The sequence below is a fragment of the Enhydra lutris genome, unplaced genomic scaffold (genome assembly GCF_002288905.1).
Source record: "Enhydra lutris kenyoni isolate GAN:26980312 unplaced genomic scaffold, ASM228890v2 scaffoldscaffold93, whole genome shotgun sequence".
In the NCBI taxonomy this organism is placed as follows: Eukaryota; Metazoa; Chordata; class Mammalia; order Carnivora; family Mustelidae; genus Enhydra; species Enhydra lutris.
The window spans coordinates 2,115,757-2,128,347 of NW_019154177.1; the positions used below are offsets into that span (position 1 = coordinate 2,115,757).

A 12,591-nucleotide genomic window follows, 5' to 3' on the forward strand; every position below is an offset into this window, starting at 1 on the left:
GCTTTGCCCATCAGATGTACGAAAGCAAGATTTCTTCCTTCAGAAGAAAGAAACAGGTGGCATAGATCTGCAGAATTATTTCTTGGTAAGGCTAAGTTCCGGTAAGCTACGTAAGCTGTTAGAGGCTGTGGTGGCAATAGGGCCTAGCAATGGCATGCATGTGGGGGGACATAGAGAGCTACAGAGAACTGCTGACAGTTAACTCTAGGAATTGAAGGATTAGAAGTAATTTGGAGACTTGGGTAGTATAATATAGAGGGTGAGTGATTATTACTGTGCCCAAGCATTTGGAGGGAGAACAAGACAGCTCAAAGTTAAAATTCTCAGCTAACTGTGTGATTACTGCAGCCCAGATTTCCTCTGCCCTAAAACAATTTCAATTTCCCATGACCCTGGCGCTGACGTAATTCAAAACCAAATTCATATTATGTAAAATTATGTGAGTTTCCCTTTGACAGAAGGGTGGATGAATGAACGGCAGTATATTGATACAGTAGAGTATTATTCATGAATGAAGGAGTAATGAATGGCACCTATTGCAACAAAAGTAACAATTTTAGCAATGTATTCCTAAGTGAAAAAGTAAGACCCAGAAGATAATGTATAGCCTGACACTTTGAATCTTGGAATAAAAATATACAATTTTTAGACATACGATAGATGAAATAAAACTAAGGAAAGCAGTTTGGAATTACTTCTTGAGGATCTCAGTACCTTGTCCTGCCTTAAGTTGTTACACATGCAGACATTTACCAGAAAATGAATTAACTTGCAATTGGAACATTCAGTTATAAAAATAAAATGATCACAGAGATAACTTAGGATACAACTTGAAAGCTCTGATTTCTGTGGGACGTATTCTTCATGGACAACAATTCCGTGTGGTGGCTCCGTGTCACAGAAATGACCAAAGCAACAGTGGAAATGTTTAGAAAATGTATCTGGATCTTTATTTACCCCATCCACAAGTGCTTTGAGTTTACATGTGGGCATTCAGTAGTGTTCAAATATCTGAGACAGTTCAAGAAATTCTTCATTTAAGGTATGAATAGATTTTCACAAGTCTCCATTTCTCAGTGGAAAATGAAATTTTCCCATAAATTCAGGTCATTGTACCTAATGGACATTATGGACATTATGAAGCCTCATTCTCTCTGAGCAGAAAAGTATTGTATTCATGAGAAATTTTCTTCTCCCTCAATTTTGTGGCATCCGTCTGCACGAAGGGAGCTCACTACATTTTGTAAAGCAATAAATCAGGAGAAGTTCAACTCAACTCAAAATTGTGTCGCAGAATATCTGTTAGGTGGGAGAGGAAAAGGGGCGGGGGTGGAAGAGGGAGGATGGTCCTCTACTCTGAACAATGCAGCGGGCAGTCAGTGGGGTCCACACAGAGCCCGGGTTAGCCTCCTCTTCAGGATTACGCTCTGGATTCCTGTGAACTGGGGGTCCCCTGCCAACCATCCCTAAAAGGGAAACTTAAAATAACAGTAGGAAAAAGAGAAACACTCAGGTTCCACCGAGATTTGAACTCGGATCGCTGGATTCAGAGTCCAGAGTGCTAACCATTACACCATGGAACCCCACAGTGACAGGCGGTGGCAGCACTCCTTCCTGACAGGATGCATCTCCACTTCTAAACTCCAGGAGTCCTTAGAAAAGCTGAAATTCGCGGCCCAGTTTCTGATATCTGCCTCCGTGACACACTGGCCTTTCCCCGCGTGCACAGGGCCCTTCGGGCAACGTCCCAAAGCAAATCGGTTTCTAGGGACAGATGACACGGGCCCGTGCTTGTGGGCGCCGCCCGGCCTCTGTGCGGCGGGCGCGGCTCCGTGCGCCCCCCGCCCCCCGCCCAGACGCAGGTGCGGCGGCTTCTCCCGCGCGGGCGGCCGGGGCTGCACCTGCGCGCGGCCGCGGTCTCCACCCGCCCGGCGCTGCGGGACCCACCCGCTCGCGGCCTCCCGAGGGCGGGCCTCGCGCTCCCTCCGCCCCCGCAGGTTAGTCCCGGGACCCGCACGCTCCGGAGGTCGTCGTTTGACGCCCGCTGCCGGGCGGTCCCGGCCCGTGCGGCTCCGCCGGGGACAGAGAAACCTTCTGCTCCGGTGCCGCCGCGGGGGAGGGCAGGATCCGAACCCGCGGCCTTCGCGCAGGGCTGTCCCCGGAGGCTTCGGCCGGGCTCTTCCCGGCCGCAGCCGCGAGCCTTCCCCGAGCGGCCCGGCAGTAACGACTCCCTGCGTCGCGAGGGGACAGAAGAGATGCCCGACGGTCCCCCGAAGGGCTGAGGACAGAAGCAAATCATCTCCCCCGAGAGTGACACTCGCGGGTGTCAGGGTTCGAAGCTTCCCAGCGAGACCCCCGGAGGGGCCGCGGCGTCCAGCCGAGGTCATTTCGGTGCCAGAAAGACGTCTGGAAGGGAAGGAAATGCTTCCGGAAGAGGCGCAGGTGACAGCCCGCGGCGAGAGGCACGGAGCCCGGGTCCAGGCGTGTCAGCCGCTCGGTGTCCTCGCGGTCCCCGAGGTCCCGGGCCCTCCCCTCACCGGCGGAAAGACGGAGTGAACCTCTCCTGCCAGGTGGGTCAGTGACGTGCTTTCCAGAAGCCCGAGGAACGGAGACCCCAGACTCGGGAGTGCTTTCAACACGACGCAACTTCAGGTCCCGGCAACACGTTCACCGTGAGCATCTGCAGGGCGAGGGCTGGGACCAGATTCCGGGCTCTCTGACCGAAAAGGAAACAAACAAACAAGCAAGCAAGCAAACAAAAAAACAGATATAAATAACTGAATAACTAAATGGGGGAGAAGCGACATCTGGGAAGTAAATCGTAATGACTGAGCGTGAACACTACCTCCCAGTTCCCACCGCCTGGTTCCATCCCCTTTCCCGGTGTGGAGCCCGCCCCGGTCCCCCGCGCAGGAGAATCCCGACCACCTAACTCCGCACGCCCTAACCGCCAGCTCTGCGCAGTGTTGCTTTCTAGAGAGCACAGCACCGGACGGGGGAAGACAGGCTAAGCCGCGAAGGAACCCGACACACACAGTTTCAGCCAGGGGCCAGGGTCAACTTGGGCAGCGATGAGCCATTTTTGATAGTATATACCCCTGACATGGTATAAATGATGAACACGAAAATGGCACTTTTCTTCTGTGATCTCTCTCCCCCAAGCCCATAACTCCTGTTTAATTATGAGAAAAACATCGGGGAAATGAGGGGTTTCCTACAAAATACCTGAGCACCCCCGCAAACCCTCGGGATTGTTCAAAAACAAGGAAAACCTGAGAAACTGCCACAGCCGAGGTGAGGCTAAGGAGAAAACGATGAGTAAATACATCGTGACATTCTGAATCAGATCCAGGAACCAAAAAGGACCTGAGGTAGAAACCAGGGAGATCGGAATAATTTTTGGACTTTAGTTAATAATAATGTATAAATACTTGTTCATTGATTGTAATAAATGTGCCACACTCAGGTAAGATTTTAATCCTAGGAGAAACTGAGTGGTGTGTGGGGGGGGGATATAGGCGCCCTCTCTTCTATCGTCCCAAATAAGTAGAAACTGTTGCTTTAGGGAGTAAGAACAAGAAAGTGGCCAAATGAAATTATTTCTTCAAAGGGAATTCAGAACTCTGGTTTGCAATGTGCGCCAGCACAGTGCCCTCCCCCTTTAACTAATGAGCCCCGTTATCAGACCCAGTACTAAGGCCTGCAGAACCCACATGGCCTCAGAGCACAGAAAGTTGTAGGAGTTTGGAAGGAGGAGTTCATATGCTAGAGCACTGCTCTATTCTGCTGTGGGCCCAGCAGTTAGCAGGACACCAAGCCCTGGCTCTGCCCTTTGAGATTTGGGGCTAATCATGATGGGATAGACTAAAATTATGAATCCATGAGTCCAGGAAACCAGCAGGTGGCTGGAGGCTAGCATATTCTTCCAATAAGAATAAAAACTGGACATTTACATTTGAGCAGAGATTGAATGTTCTGAATGGGGTCTTGGCTCCCACTTTTTCACAGAGAAGATGCAAGATAGGGACACAGTGTACGGACTGGTGTCTGGGCAGTGATCCATGATGAGAGTGAAAGAGGAGATTTGATGGTGGACCGAGACCTTGGTTCAGGCCAGAGCTCCAAGGTTGCTTTAGGCCTCGAGGGCCCACTCTGAACCAGGCACATCAGGGAGCATCACAGATGACTTCAGGGAGCACTGGAGAATCAGCCTCAGAGGCATGGTAAGTTCCCTGCTAGACCGAGGTCAGTCCTGCATCAGTCTCTGGGAATTGCTTTAAAGTACTCGTGCTCATTCATAGGCATCTTGTTTATTTCCCCCAAACAAAACATAGCTGAAAAATTCTTCTCCTCTTCCCCAAGATAAAGAAGTCATTAGAACAGAGATTCATGGTACATTATTTTGGCTCTGAATTCCAGATCATATGGAATAAAATCTGTGAAACCCCTTTCTCACAAAGGTACCCCTAGATACACATACATATCATTTTGCAAACTAGTTCAGAGTGTCTGTGGAACACGTAAAGTCCATAGACCCCAGGCTATGAACCTTCTGCATTTGGAGCTTGTCATTTGTCACCTAACCTAATTTTTAACTAACCAAAAACAAATTCTTTAAGTAGAAATTAAGCATCATACTGCTAAAGTAAATTCACCTTTTAATCGTGGCTAAGTTTTTCATTAATATTCATCTTGTAAATTATGTCAAAGTTGTGTCCACGACTGAATGGAAAATACTAGTCAGATTAGTTCTCAGAGGGCTGTTGGGGTGCACATTCCTGATAATAAAGTTTGGGGAAACTTGACTCAGACATAAGCAGGTCAAAGAGGAGGGAGAGGACTAGGCTTATTTTTATCACAGGGTAACTGGACCTTGTTGCAGCTTCTCCTGGGCCCCACTGGGAGGAACCCCTTAAATTCTGATCTTCACATGCTGCTGAAGCACTGGCCACATGAATGTAGGACAGAGGCCAGACAGCCCTTTCCTCTCATGACTCTCAGTAAGTTTTCCAAATCCTGTGTCATTTAAACCTAGTTTCCTTGGGGTTATTTTTTTCCTGTTACCCCCAAGTCACAAGTATCTCATAATTATGTTCCAGCCAGAAGGCTTTGCTGCTCCTGAAAATCGAGACAGAAAGTAGAAAAACCCCAGAGGAAGACGTAGAAAATCTGAGTAACAAGGGTACGTGAGAGTCAGATCTGAGTAAATATTGGCTGCATAAAAAAATGTGAATGTCTTCTAGAGGAGAAAATGAACGTAGAATTCATATGGATGCAAACAATGAATTTAGACGTCCCTGGAGACAGAGATGAATAGAATCCCATTTTTCTAATGTTAAGTCCTTTGCATTGTCTGGGAAAATGGTAAAATATTGGTATAAGAATTGTTTGGTCAGGACTATATGCGGTGATCTCTCGGCTCCCCATCAAAAGAAAATCAAAAGAATAATGTAGAACTATTCAATCAATACACAAGCAGACAAGATACAAAAGGGAAGCATAAGAGGACAGAATGATAAACAAAGTGGAGTATACCAGAAGGGATGGAAAACCACACATAGTAGGATGATCATGTTAACGTAAAATGTACTCAGCAATCTGTGGATGGGGGTGGGGCAGGAAGAAGCTTCTGGGGCGTGGTCACAGCTCTATTTCCTGATCACACGCGTGTTCCCCGTGTGAGGAATCATTGCAGTGTGTGTTTAACTTCCACTCACCACTTTGCATACATGTTCATGAGAAAGACACAAGGAGAGAGTTAAAAAACAAAAAAATTGGGGCGCCTGGGTGGCTCAGTTGCTTAAGCATCTGACTCTTGATTCTGGCTCAGGTCATGATCTCTGGGTTGTGGGATAGGACCCCATGTGTGGCTCCATGCTGGGTGTGGAGCCTGCTTAAGATCCTCTCTCTCCCTCTGCCCACCTACTCCCTCCCCACCCCCCCACCACTTTTCCGTTTGTCTGGTGGTACTCTTTCTCTCTCTCTCTCTGGGGAAAAACCCCACAAAAGCCCTTCTAGTAACCAATTGGCAGTATTTTTCCAGTGGTTTCATTGTGAGCATATGTGTAGATGAGTAAAAATTGTGGCCTTTGTGATGTCTGAGCAGCTCATTCAGGGCTGGCTTCCTGGGCAGGAGATGGGTTTTTCTAATCCTTTTTACCACTCCAAGCTCAAGTTTGGTTCCCATCCTGACCATTTGGATGATTCTCGCTCCAGGCCTTCAGGGATCACTTTCCGTGTCTGAGTGATACCTGGAGCCCAGGAGCAGAGCCTCTGACAAGTCCCTTCTGGTCTGGTGCCACTCTCCTGCCACATTAAAAAACAAAACAAAACAAAACTGGCCTATTTTAATTTATAAGAAAAGCTTTTTTTCCTAAATAAACAAGGCCAAGACCAGAAGACCTTGCTCTGAAAAATACTATAACTGAGACCACCCATTATAGAGCATTTTAAGGGTTTTTGTTTGGTGCTGCCTGTCTTGTGCATCTGAGGAAAGTGTACACACACACACACACACACACACACACACACACTGCAACCTATACAGTCATTTGTTGAGGACTCTTTCTTGAAATCTGAACATCTGAAAGGCAGTCTCTTCCAGCCACGACCTCACCTTTGTAGCTGGCTTTGGACTTCAGTCTCCCAAATTATTTCTTAAATTATGATTATCATCATCATCATTATAAATTACACAATATTTAGTTTTAAAAGCAAAATGGATTGACAGAACCTATTAAAACAACAACAACAAAAATCAAAATGAGTGCAGCATTTTTCTATCCTAAACCCTCCCTACGTTGAATTCAGATGTCGCAGCTGCAACCCTCCCCTCGCTTTCAGGGGCCAGCTCTGTGACCTTGGTCCAGCACTCAATCTCTCTGTAAAACTTGGCCTCATCACAACATATTTAACAAGTAGTGTCTTTGCATGATGGCCACTTGAGCCCATGCGTGGCTACTGAATAATGCTGAAGTCTCGTGTGTAGAGAATCCTTCCTTCTCAGTCCAGCAATAAAGTCATTATTTCTGCTTCTTCATTTTAAAGACTTCAGTAATGACATACACTTCAAATCATAGCAAAACACAGGGGGAAAAAACCCACAACCCTCAAACCCAATACTTTGGCATATTCCTGCCTCGACTTCCAAATATTTATAAAGCAAAACTGTACATAATCAAGGTCATATATTACATACAGTTTTAATCTGGCTCTTTTCAGTTAACATTTTATCATGCGCTTCTTCCCTGAGCTATCACAACCTCTTCCAAAATATTGTTTTCAATAGCTTTGCAACATTCTTCCAGGCATAGATAATGTAAGTTATATACCCACCCCCTCCATTGTTGGAGATGTTTTAATTATGGTATTATTATAACTAAAAGTATCACAGAAGTTTTTGCACACAAATAATTTCCTTTAGTTTGGATTATTTCCCTAGAAGAGTTCTCTCCAAAGTAAGTTTGCCATGTGAAGGAAGTAACCATTTGTGTGAGCTTCCTTGGTGGAATTGGGAAGCATGACCGAGAACAGGGACGTTGTTCCAAGCACAAGGGGAAGGAGATTTATTAGCGTCCTAGGGCTGCCCTAACAAATTACCATAGAGTGAGTGGCCTAAAACAACAGAAATTTCTCCTCTCACAGATCCAGATACCAGAAACCTGAATTCAAGGGGTCTGCAAGGTTAGCTGTTTCTAGAAGGTCTGAGGGAGGCTGTGTCAAGGCTTCCTCCCTGGCCTGCCTGCATTTGCACCTGCCTTGCTCCCATCCCTGCGTCCTTCTGACATGGCCTTTGTCCCCGTGTGTCTGTTCGTCCTCCCCTTATGAGGATACAGTCATTGGATTTAGGGCCCAACCCAATCCAGAATGACCTCGCTTTATCTGATTGCATCAGCAAAGAGTGTTTTCAAGTAAAGTCTCATTCACAGGTGGGAGGGCGTAGGATTGCAGCGTTTCTTCCTGGGCGACCCACTTGATCCCACCAGGGGCGCAGCCCTCTTTGCCGGCCCTCAATGAAAACAATGTGGGAGAGTTCACTGCTAGAGACACCGAGGGCCTCAGACCTGGAAGGTTTCTCCGATTGTACCTGGAGGTCTGTCCGAGTCGGCTGTGACGGTGTTTCGATCAAGTACTTCAATTCCCAGGGCTCAACCCTATGGCCCCTAAATCTTCCATTCAAAGAAGCCGGTTCTGTAGGGCGCCCCAGCATCAGGACTACGGGCGGGAAGGATTCGGTCAATGTGTCTAGATTGAGTGGGCGGCGTTCACACCCCGCTGTGTGTGAGGCGCGGACAGAGTCCCGAGGCCGGAACCCCGGGTGTCGAGCTGCTTCGCCCCCATGCGCCAGGCTCGGGCTTCCCTCTCTGCGGAGGCGACCAGCGGGGACCTCCCCAGCGTCGCCTTCTGCTCCTCGACCCTCCCTGCCCCCGCCCAGCCCGCACGCCCGCCCACGCCCGGCTTCAGCCCGCTCTTCCCGAGCAGGGACCGGGCAGAGTGGGTGCTGCCCTGCGAGATACCTGGGTCTTGGCGTTGAGCGCGGAAAGCAGACGCGAACCACTCCAGTTCCTTCCAGCCCGCTTCCAGGCACCGTCGGCATCCGCACGTCCGAGGTCGCTGGGGACGCCACCTGCGCCGAGGTCCCTCCCTGCGGGCGGGCAGTCGGCAGTGACGGCGGCGGGAGTTCTGGGCACAGACTGTCCCCTGCGGCTCCCAGGGCTTCTCCGAATTCCACGCGCCCCGCCGAATTTGGATTTGCTTATGGGCCACGCGTTTCACCCAGGACTGTCCCCTGACTGGACGCAGGGGATTCCTCGCTCGCAGACTTAACAGTGACACGAACCGTCTCTCCCTCCTACTGGTACAGCGTGATGTCGTGCCGCGGAGAGAGGTGGGCGGGTGTCTCTGAGGTGGCGCACCTTCTAAGTCGCGGACAAGAGGCACCTGCCAGTAGGTAGTCGTGGCCGAGTGGTTAAGGCGATGGACTTGAAATCCATTGGGGTCTCCCCGCGCAGGTTCGAATCCTGCCGGCTACGGTTTTACAAAGGCTCCTTCCTACTGCTGCCGCCCGGAACTTCTGCCTTCTAGTCCCAGCCGGTCTCCCTCTGCGTTGCCAGTTACCTATTTCTCTGGGTCAGGTTGGATCTGTTCCTCCAATTCCAAACACCACCGTATCTCAGACTTTGACCCTCAGTGTTAAGTGGATGAGTGCCTCTGCGAGGGTGGGAAGGTCACCGAATGTTATACCTGATTTGAGGAGGGCTGTTCCTTTTCCTCAATTACGGGTCACAGCCAACTTGGGTGCTCAGCATCAGCCAGATCCCCATCCTCTCCGGGGCTGGAGGTGTTTTCCTTGCTACTATCTAGAACTCAAGATGTATAAAGCGGCATTTACTCTAACAGCTATCTTTTTTTTTTTTTTTTTTAAATCCTTACTAGGTCCCAAGCACTGAGTTGGCATTATATGCATGACATCATTTAATTTAATCTCCAATATAACCCCATAGCATAGGTGACATCAGTCTCATTTTACAGAATAAGAAACTGAAACTTGACTTGACCAACACTGCCCAGTAAAATGGTATGTAGACAAAAGAGTTTCTTAGGTGTAGTTGTGAGGTCACTTGTCACAGATACTGCAGGGAACACACTTCTTAAAAACCAGGGGTTAGTGACACAGTCCTGCTGTAGTTTATACACAGGAATGACTTTCATATCAGTTCCTACTTATCAGACATTACAGACGTATTTCCAAGTGCTTTATGTGTGTTAGCTTGTGTGATCACATTCATAAGAAATGAATACTATTATTACCCTTACTTTATAAATCTGGAAACTGACACCCACAGGAGTAAAATAACATGGCCAAGTTCACCCAGCTAGTAAGAGGAAGGGCTGGGCTTGAACTCTCAGTTTGGGTCTATACCAGGGAACCAAAAGTTGGGGCGGGTGTAGGGGCAGACCAGGGGGGCTTTCATTGCTACTGTCTACAGCTGGAAATTAATGTTACTGCCTAACTCTCTTACTGAGATTTTTGCCTCCATAGATAAGTCTAAGTGGTTGGTCTGGAGTATGGGGTTGTTACCCATTGTGTACTGAGTGTTCTGCTAGCCCAAGTTTGCAGAATGTCATTGGACAGCAATGAGGTGTTACCTGTTTTTGAGTGATAAGAAGTGATTGTTATTGTCACTTCATATGAATGATTAGTTTATAAAGAAGAGCAACACATCTATTCTGTCTTCTTAGCCTGAAATCTCCAGAGCCCAGGAGTGGGAACGCTTTGTTAAACCACAGGAAATGGATTTAAGGCTGCCAAGCCCAGCAGTATTTTGGGTTTGAGATTAAAAGCAAAATCCTTGCAGAGCCCCGTACAAAACCCATCAGGGAAGCCTGCTGATTCTGGTAAACAGGGTGTATCAGACTTACTCAGCAAGGGAGAATCTTAGTCAGAAAGAGTCTCAGTGTCTCAAGGAGGGGGCTTTTGAGGCCAGGATTAGTCACAAGAGAATTTTAGAGCAGAAATTGCGGAAGGAGATCCGTGGCAATGGTGATCAGAATATGTAAACTTAGTAAATGACTGGGACAGCCAGTGGTCTTATCTTCAGAACATGAGTCCATGTGGAATTCCTTCATGATATTGCCATAAAAGCTACAACTAAAGGGGAATGCAAAGAAGGTGGGCTCAGGGAGCTTGTCTCGCACATGGCGGCCAGTAGGCTTTATCCACTGTGTGCTATCACACATGGTATCACGTCTGTACGTTTCGGTTTCATTTCATTACTTGTCTGTTTTGGTCCAAAGATAGCTAGATATGAGAGTCAAACAACACAGAATGTAAAGAAGTAGGATTTTAAAATAAAAAATGAAAATCAGTTCAGTTAGAGAAAACCTCCCAAATCGAATAGCACAGTTTCCCGCCAATACTCACCGTGTTCAATGTCTCCGTCTAGTACAACCTGGAAACTCCAGGGGAAGGTTCTCTGGTCCCTGCCCTCTCTTCATACGTTCTCCTGCACATTCAGGGACCAAGAACATTAATATGGGTTTGTTTGTTTTTTTTGATTTGGGGAAAAAAGTTTAAATTCAGAGACTCAGTACTCTGATTTGCATGCAAACGAAAATGGAAAGAAAAGGTCCAGATAGGAACAGAGCTTTTGTTTATAGAAAAACAAAACAACACACATCCTTGAGAACACTTGGTATATTGCCTGCCTTTTGTTAGTTTAACCTTTCAAATAGGAAAATAGTTGTGACGGTTAGTTTTATGTGCCAGTCTGGTGGGCCACAGTGCCCAGATAAGTGGTCAGTCATCCTTCTGTGTTTCTGTGATGTTTCCGTGAGGGTGTTTTGGGAGAAGATTAAATTTGGATTGGTGGACTTTGAGTCAAGGAGACTGCCCTCCCCAATCTGGGTGGGCATCAATAAAACAAAAGACTGATCAACCCCCCCCACCCCAGCAGGGGGGAATTCTGTCCGCAGGTAGTTTTCAGGCTTGAATTACAGTGCTGGCTCTTCCTGGGTCCCCGGCCTGCTGCCCACCCGGCGATTTTGGACTTACCACAACTCCCATAATCTTGTGAGCCAATTCCTTAAGATAAAGCTCCATATACACCCACATCCCACTGGTTCTCTCTCTGGAGAATTGAGGAATACAGTAGTGGAATCAAATTGTTTTACTTTTCACTTTTTCTGGTGACTGATGAAGAAGATCACCCTTTCATATGTTTATTGGTTCTTTTGATATCCTTTTTTCTGAAAGACCTGTTGAACTTTTCTGCCCGTTTTTCTCTTGGATTGTCTATTTCATACTCATTTTCCTTATTCACATCCAGGTGGACCTGTACAGGTCGAGAGGCTAGCTAAACTACTCCAGGTGTGGCTGCCATGGCATCCACTTTCCGTGGCCTGCAGGGAGCATCAGGGACTCCCGGACCTCCTATAAGGGCCATGCGGAACAGCCCACAGAGTCACCAGCAAATGTCATCTCCTGTTAGGACTTCCCCAACCCCCTGTGATCAACAGTCCTCCCTGCCTCCCAGGACCATGACCTTGTGCTGTCCTTAGATTAGGCCCCCCCCCCCCCCCCCCGTGAAGCTCACCCAAACCCCTCTTGCGGTCCGGATTGACTAATCCAGCCTTAGCCCCGGAGCTGCGCAAGCTCTCGGCCCATGGACCCTAATGAAGACAGATTCCCGGGTCTCATTGCTCTGTTCCCTGCCTTGACCTCCCCATGCGCCGCCTTAAAGAGTGCTGTACACTTCCTCCAAGACCCGTCAGTCATGAACTTCTCTAGTGTGATTTCTCCCGTGATCTGCTGTTTTGTTATTTTAATTCACTATCCGGCCATTTCCTGCTCTACCTAACAAACTTTAACGTAACAGTGTCCTGACGACGTCTGCACAGCTCCCTGAATCCTGGAGCCAGCCTTCGGTCGGTCAGGTGTCACGGGAGGGGAGAGGCGGGGCGGAAGCCGGGAAGGGTGCCCTTGGGGTCCCGGTCGCCTGCGCTTCAGCACCCAACACCCACCATTCACGGTCCCCACCAGCGCGCGCCTCGCAGCTGTCAGATGAAAGGGCGAGGGAGGACAGTATTTGA

The 12,591-nt window shown here is 48.2% G+C and overlaps 1 protein-coding gene and 2 non-coding genes across 3 annotated transcripts in view; 2 read left to right on the forward strand and 1 right to left on the reverse strand.

Moving 5' to 3' along the window:
* Window positions 1-12,591, forward strand: part of LOC111138601 — an 896,555-nt gene that overhangs the window by 834,879 nt on the left and 49,085 nt on the right. The gene's annotated exons all lie outside the window — the stretch shown is intronic.
* TRNAQ-CUG lies at window positions 1,512-1,583 on the reverse strand. Its single transcript has one exon. It is a non-coding gene; the product is annotated as a tRNA-Gln (tRNA).
* TRNAS-UGA lies at window positions 8,951-9,032 on the forward strand. The gene has a single exon. It is a non-coding gene; the product is annotated as a tRNA-Ser (tRNA).